The following is an 8,268-nucleotide window of genomic DNA, read 5'->3' as shown; positions in this document are numbered from 1 at the left end:
AGAAACAAATGACACCCTAGGCCAGGAAATTGCTTTCTTCACTAGAGGTTTATTTCTTTGACAGCACTGCTGACAGATTGTGTAGAAAATCCTACAAGAGTTTGAAACAGGTGCAGATAAACAGTTATTTGCTATTTTTTGTAGGCAAATTTAAGTATTTGTATGTTACTTTAAAAAAATGAATTATAATACATTATGTCAGGTGCAAATTTAAAAAAGTGAATAATTAAAGATACTATTCAGTGTGGGATGATTTTTACATGCAAGTTCTGATATCAAAATCTAAATTTTAAATTTTGACAGAAGTGTCAAACCTATCAGGGATGTTTTTTAAAACATTTGTTAGAGCAGCATTAAGCACCAAAAAGTATAGTTAACATACACAGTTACATGTTAGATTCATGAATTTAATGATATGTGTTCATACAACAGAAAACTGATTGATGAACATATAAGCCTGATTCTACCTCACACTGTTAAATTCCAGGTTTTGTAAATTCCAAATGGCTCTCCATTCATAGGATGTGTAACTTAAGATTCCTATTAAAGAACCAAGTATGAGGATGAGCTTAACATATTTACTCATTAAGATAAATTTTAGCTTAGAGCAGTGACACTCCCCATCCCCCATGTTTTAATAATAAGATCCATCACAAATGATGAAAAACCATAGAAAAGTCCTGAATGTTTTGGAGTATTTTGAACAAAGTAATGAAAAATAAATTGCAGTGGTATTTTTAAATGCAGAGAAGGCCTCTGAATATTTGAATTGGATTCTGTTGTTTAGAGTTGTGAAACATACGAACCTTGAAGATCTTATTAAATGGGTACTATCAATTTATATTTCTCAGAAACCACAAATAGTTAATTGAGAATTATTTTTTTATTATTTATCAAATGTATAAGGTATCCATCTCACTGATAAGGTGATTCTGAGTAGACTTTTTCTGAATGATATTTTTCTTAATCAACTAAAATGCTTTTATGGTAGTAAATCAATTTTTGTCCTTAAAAATGCCTACTGACTTGTCTTTGATTTGTGTGTGTGTGTATTGACCATTCTATCTGTTCTCTAAAAATATGAATATTAGCTTGTTCTCTTTATTGGACCTGAAAGATGAATGTATAACCTCAGAATCTGTTTTCAACGGTGAATATTTTTTGCTATATTGGGCCTGGATTTCACACCAACCATCTGAGACCACAGTTGAGTTGTTTGCTATAACAGGTGAGCCTACTGTATTCATAATTCACAGTAGACTAGAACTTCCAGATTGGTTGATTTGGAATTTTTTGGCTTTAAGAAATGACAATAACTTGCTTTATAAAAATGTGTTCCATAATTCAAGTCTAACCATATTGATAAAACCTTCCCTTACCCTGAGTTCCTCTCATCTCCAAATTCCATCCCCTTCCCCCTTTTTCCTGCTCCTCTTTCTTCTTCCTTTTTTTTTTCTCTTCCAATACTCCTCTGAGAGTTTCCTTCCTTTGTAATTTTTGCCAACCTGTCCAATGCCATTCCATTATTACTGGTCAACTTTTCTTAACAAGGTTAATCCCCCCAAACACAACAAACATCTTACATGTGACCCCGATCGTTCTAGCACATCCCAAATACATTATACCACCCACTACCAAACAGACAGGTTTTCAAAATATGGTAAAACAGAAATCACAATAATAAGCTGGTGCTCTGGCCACTAGGTCTTTAAATAGCTGGGTTAATGTTGTGGTGAGGACACAGCCAAAAGGTTTGCCATAAATCCTGGGAATAAGATCCTACAGTCAGGTGCAGAGTCCAGATGAATATGACTGTTGTAGTTCTTAGTGATGAAGAGTAAATGGTCTCTTGGGAATGGGGTAAGGAATTTATAAATTATAAATTAAATATTAAATAGTCTTCCTTGTTAATTCTGGGGCCAACTTGGAAATTCTGAAAAAGAATAAATATATATTTAATCTGCCTCTGCTATATTCTCATAATATTTAATGCTTCTGGCAGAATGGATTGGATCCTGTCTTTAGCTACTACCATATATAATTTCCTCATATTCATGAACTGTGGTCATTTGCTCTTCAAAATTATAATGTACACATTATCAAATGGATTGCAATTAGAAATCCATACTACAATTGGAAAATGTTAGATATAAAAACCATCCCATTTTTGCTAATCATTTGCCAGTTATGCTGTCGGTGAACAAGACTCAATTTGAAAGCAGCAGTTCATTCTCTACAATCCTTTCTTAACACAATTTTTAGCCTGCAATTTAGATGATAGGAAAATTATAACCTTCATAAGCTATATCTTGTAATATAAATGTTACTCAATTAAGCCAGTAAGGGGAGACTCTGGAAAACACAATGCTTCCTCTCTTTATTGTTGCCTTAAAATTCATTGGACCATAATGTGAAAGAAATGGGGTAAATAAGTGTATGCTAGCATAAATAACAAGAAATCCAAAAGTGACAGAAAAACATAAGAGGGAGCATATAGATTAGAGGATTTTAGAACAAGCTATCATGGCATGTGTGGATGAGGGCACAAACAAATGAATGATACAGTATAACCTGAAACATAAAATAGAAAGATTGCTGCCCTACGAGGAAACCTCCACTGACTTAGTCTTTATTGTCCCTTCGAGCTGAGTTTGTTTCATCTCTGCAAATTGTCAGGATGGTGTGCCTGGTTCACTCATGATCACACTATTTCCTGTTCTAATAAAACTGTGAGAAGTTGTTAAAGCAAAGAAGAAGCCACCCGGTGTATAAAACCAATCAAGAATTCCAATACAATCAGTGCTGACACTGGCTTAAGATGGTTTATACTGTGCTCAAATAAAAATGTTTCTTAAATTCCAATGAATGATATGTCAGGTGAAATGTCTAACTTGCTTGTATATCTATTCCATACTACCCTGCAAGGGTTAACCCAACCACACAACCCATTATCCCCATAGTCCCACCTTACCTCAAAGCTCCTCCCTCTGAGTACAAAAGGCCTCTCCCACGTGGTCATCCAGCAGTTCCAGTCCCACATCTGTAAGGAAAGGACATAGGTCAGATACAGATGTAAAAGTAAGTTGATTCTATATTTGAATATTTAATAAATATGCTATTAGAAATACTACATTGTGTCTGGAGTTATTTGGGCTAGATCCATCAACCTAACAGAATGGTAGGGGAGGATGGTTGCCCATAACTCTGAATAATGACTGAACAAGCTGCTTATTCTGCAAAGAAGAACAGAATAAACACCAGAGCTTTTACCAGGCGAATGGCTGCACAACTGACGCCCGGAGGTACCACACCAAGAACCACACTGACTGAGAGTGAGCAGGACATCAATCTGGACTCACTACCCAGGGACGAGAGACAACAGGAAACGGCAATCAATCAAAAAAGGGACGCTTCGCAAGAAAGAGATGAACTCAGGCTATCCATATTTAAAATGATGGAAGCGCCTACCAGCAACAAAGAGCTCATCGTGAAACTCCAAAGCCTTCTAGAGAACTGTGGAGCAGCGATGGAAGCCCAGGAACAAGTCCAAGAGACCACCACTCTGGTAAGAGAGGGGCTCTTTCAACCAGACGCACCAGACCTAGCCGAATCCATTTTCGCGCCTTCTTCCTGGCGGCCATCTTTGAATGTCCAGCAACCAATGAGAAGCCTGGATTTGAATCCAGTGGCGCAAACTAGCAAGAACCCGAAAACAAACGGAGGATATTCCAAAAATGACAATGAAGAACAAATCCAAAACACCAGGAGCTTGCCTACCAAGCTCGAGATAGAAAAAGCCATTGAAACTTTAGCGGCAGCGTTCGGCTCCACTTTCAAGCCTCCCCGCCAACCGCAAACTGCGAAGAGACTCCAGAGAGCCGGAGAGCTAACAGAGCGACCCCCGACAACGAAACATCGAACTCGTCCCATCTGAGGGAGACAACTCTCGCTGGCAACGACCACTGATCGATGGCGGAAACCACACCGGTCCCACGACGAACCCCAAATGCGCCGCACTACCTGCTACTGGCTCGAGACTCGAGGGAAGAAGAACAAACCAGGTACTCACCTATCCTGCGACCTCCACTGGGCTTCCCAGCTCACTTCGCGACCAACGCCTGTGGATCCGCCGCCGAGCCGCCAGACTCCTGGAGACCTCGCCCAACGACCGCGGAGTTCCTGAGCTTCCCGCCGACGTCCAACGAAGACCCGGTCATCCAGGAGCAGCTCCGGACATCCAACACCCAGCCCAGGTACTCCAGGGGTGAGTCCGACCCTCCCCTGGCAGGCCTGGGCCTAGACCCAGGAGCCGCGGCCGCGAGCTCCTCACCCGGTGACTTCCAGCAACAAATGAGCTTCGTGCATGCTCAGTCTTCACCTGCTGAGAGAGAAGAAAAAAATATGACTGCCTGTTTTTTTAACCTAACTCAAGCATACCAATACCCTATTGTGAATTCACTCACATCCAGGACCATGGACAACTACCCTCTGTAAGTAATAATTCACACAATTCTGGGACATTGCCAATTAATTTTCCTAAGCTCCTAATAGATGGGAAAAATCTTTTAGAGTGGGGCCAACAATTACAAATAATATTTATGAGAGAAAATGTATTTTTTCTAATTTCCAAACCACCCAAGAAACCTTGGTCATTTGAAATTGATTGTATTCACCACAAGGCATTTTGTTTATTGTTAACTAGCATTTCACCTGCAATGTACCCTAGCATAGGTAATTATCTGACAGTTTACAAGGTTATGCAAAAACTTTATGGTCTTTTCTACAGCAGGAGTAGAGCCACCACTACAAAGATATCTAGGGACTTTCACTCTGCCAGACTCAGGCCAGGAGTCTCCATGAGTGAGCATTTGTTAAAGCTCAATGCTACCAGGGCCGAATTGCTTCAGAGAGGGAAAGCAATTACAGAGGAAAGCATGATGAGCATAATCATAAATTCATTAGACCCTAGCTGGGACAATTTTGTGACACAACTAGACAGTCTCAGTATAGAACACATATCTTTAGACACGTTCACCAACCGTTTAATTGCAGAGGATAACTTAAGGAGGGATCGTCACCTAGCTAGAAAGGACCCCAGACCAGCTAAAAGGGTTGAGTTCCAGGACAGAATAAACAGTATCCCAGAATGTTTTTCCTGTGGCTCCAGGAACCACTTAAAAAGAGATTGCCCCAGAAATAACAGGGACAGGGGATACAGTGATCGTAGAGAGAGACCTGAACCAGGAAGGAGGTACCAGGGGAGATGCTCACCAGACCGAGGACCAAAGAACGAGGATGTAGGTGGTCCCCTAACCCCAGACGAGCTAGCGAGCGTAGAGACAGCTCCCGGGACAGCAACACAGGATCTATATACGGCTTTAGATACAGAGAACCAACCCTTAGCCAAAAGGAAAGACAGAATATATGGCTCATAGACTCAGGGGCCACCAACCACACAACATATAATGAAAAATTATTCATCTCCTTCATTGAGATGAATTTTGTGATAAAGGTGGCCAAACAAAGTAGTGCCAGAGTTATGGGAAAGGAAAACATACACATCCCAGGAACAGGGGAAATAGAGGGGGTATTATTTGTGCCAGAGATTCCATATAATGTATTAGCCACCACAAGACTAAGCCAAGACACAGACACTGAGGTGCTATTCAAGGGAGGCAGGGGGTACATATCCAGCAAAGGGGAAAACGTTGGGGAAATAACAATACATGGTGGGCTACCATACTTCATACCAAGCAAGAATGATCAGAGGTGCGTAAACGTAAACACTGCTAATGAGGGAACAGGAAATAGAGAAGCAGAGGGGGTCAACCAGGAAACCACCAAATGTAAATCACCTCGCAGAGACACAATATACATAGGAAAGCCCATTCACGACAATTGTGCTCACCTCCTACATAGAAGACTAGGCCACATAGGATTTCCAGTTGTTAAGAAAATGTTAGAGTGTACCGAGGGCTTAAAAGTAAAAAATTGTGAAAACTATCTTGAGTGTTCTGTCTGCAAGTGTTCAAAGATCAAAGTCAAGCCAAGGCCAAAGAAATCAGGGCGAACCACTGACTCCACCTTTCAATTAGTACACATGGACTTGGTAGGCCAAATGAAGCCATCTATCAGGTACAGGGAGAGTTTTTTTCTGACCATTGTGGATGATTATAGCCGCTATGGTTTTGTGTATACACTTAGACACAAGAACGAGGCATTCCAAAGGTTCAAGGAATTCTATAAGAGGGTGGAGGTCCAACATAACACTAAGGTCAAACAGATAATGATGGACCACGGTTCTGAATTCATGGCCAGAGACTTTTCAAAGTGGCTGAAAGAACGTGGCATATTATACTTCACCTCTTCGCCTTTTTCTGCCTTCCAAAACGGAATGGTAGAGCATAAAAACAGAGTGCTTCAAACCATGATGAGGTGTGCCCTAGAGGATGCAGGAATGAGTCAAGCGTTCTGGTCAGAGGCACTACACTATTCAAACTACACATTGAACAGACTTTGGTCTAGCTCAATAGATAAGACCCCATATGAAATAATGCATAAGAGGAAGCCTAATCTAGCCCACCTGCATGTATTTGGTGTCCCAGCAGACGTTCACATACCCAAACAATTAAGGAGGAAAGGAGACAAGATCTCCAAGAGACTGAGATTCATGGGGTATGAGCCGGGGACAAAAGGCTTCAGATTTATAGACAGCAACAATAAATTTATAGTGTCACGATCAGCGGATTTCCATGAACATTCTAACTGGTCAAAACTACACTCCAATGACATTTTCCTTGGTGGAAATAAACACGAACACAGACTAGAGGAAGTAGACCAGGCCACTGAAAGAACAACAGAAACCAGAACACACAAACCCAAGCATCACGAACTCAAGGCTGAGGAATGGAAGGAAGAGCACCCCACACTAAGTTTAGACAGTCTCACAGACAAAGAAGCCCAGTGCCTACATGAGACGAATACGCCACCTGACAGACCAGTCAGGACAAACAGAAACAAAATGCCAAAAAGATTTGAGGACTACGTCATGTCCATGCAAACCAACAACACCACACCCAGCTCCTATGAAGAAATACTCAATCTTCCCCAAGAAGAAAGAGAAAAATGGGAACAAGCCATGGAAAAGGAGATGGAGAGCTTCAAAGACCTACAAGTATACACACCAGCCAAAACACTGGAAAATAAAAAACCAATCGGAACCAAGTGGGTATACAGGATCAAAACACTTGAAGACAACAAAGTATTATACAAAGCAAGACTGGTTGCGCAAGGCTTCACCCAAAAATACCCAGAGGACTATACAGATACCTACTCGCCCATGGTTAGGCCCGAGAGTGTCAAGAGTGCCCTAGTGATAGCCACAATCCTAGGGCTGGAAGTATTCCAATTTGATGTACAAACTGCTTACCTACATGCTGAATTAGACAAAGAAATCTATGTCAAGGCTCCACCCGGATTTAATAAAGGAAAGGACAGCACATGGCTCCTGAACAAAAGTTTATACGGCCTCAAACGGCAAAAGGTGGTATGACTGTTTGGCCAAGGCCCTCAAATCTATGGGCTATACAGCCACCTCAGCTGACAAATGCTTCTTCACAAAAAGAGAAGAGGACTCCATTGAAGGTGTCCTTGTCTACATGGATGACATATTGTACATAGGGAGACAAAAATCGAAATGTGATATATTTGCCACTGAACTAAGAAAACACTTTTCATTGAAGTCACTGGGAACAATAGACAAGTACTTAGGAGTCCAGGTAACCAAAACAGACAAAGGTTTCCGACTCTCCCAAAAAGAAAAAATCACAGAACTACTGCTAAAGTGCAACATGCCAGAAGCCAAACCCAGTGAAACTCCCATGCAATCAGACTTCTTAAAAAACTTGTATAACGATACGGAACCTTTCACAGATAACAGATTGTACAGGTCCACCATAGGCTCGCTACTGTACATAGCCAATTGGACAAGGCCGGACATTGCCTTAGCAGTCAACCTATTATCCAGGCATGTCAGCCAACCTTCAACCTTCCACTGGAACACCATTAAAAGAATACTCAGATATTTAAAATACAGTATTGATGCCCACTTGTGCCTTGAACCCAACCCATCTACAAAACCAAAACTGTCTTGTTACGCAGATGCCAATTGGGCGGGAGACATCAAGAGCAGGAAGAGCACTTCTGGTTACATCTTCTTCCTTAACGACAGCCCAATACACTGGTACACAGGTAAACAAAAACTAGTAG

General features: G+C 41.2%; 1 long non-coding RNA gene across 1 annotated transcript; it reads right to left on the bottom strand.

Moving 5' to 3' along the window:
- Positions 1 to 1,419: 1,419 nt before the first annotated feature.
- LOC117662495 (uncharacterized) lies at positions 1,420 to 4,390 on the bottom strand. The gene is made up of 2 exons (XR_004590433.3): positions 4,070 to 4,390; positions 1,420 to 3,040 (listed from the first exon to the last, which is right to left on the bottom strand). It is a non-coding gene; the product is annotated as an uncharacterized LOC117662495 (long non-coding RNA).
- Positions 4,391 to 8,268: the final 3,878 nt, after the last annotated feature.

Source organism: Pantherophis guttatus, chromosome 3, assembly GCF_059756535.1.
Source record: "Pantherophis guttatus breed Tessera chromosome 3, ASM5975653v1, whole genome shotgun sequence".
In the NCBI taxonomy this organism is placed as follows: domain Eukaryota; kingdom Metazoa; phylum Chordata; class Lepidosauria; order Squamata; family Colubridae; genus Pantherophis; species Pantherophis guttatus.
This window is presented reverse-complemented; position numbering and strand designations above follow the sequence as displayed.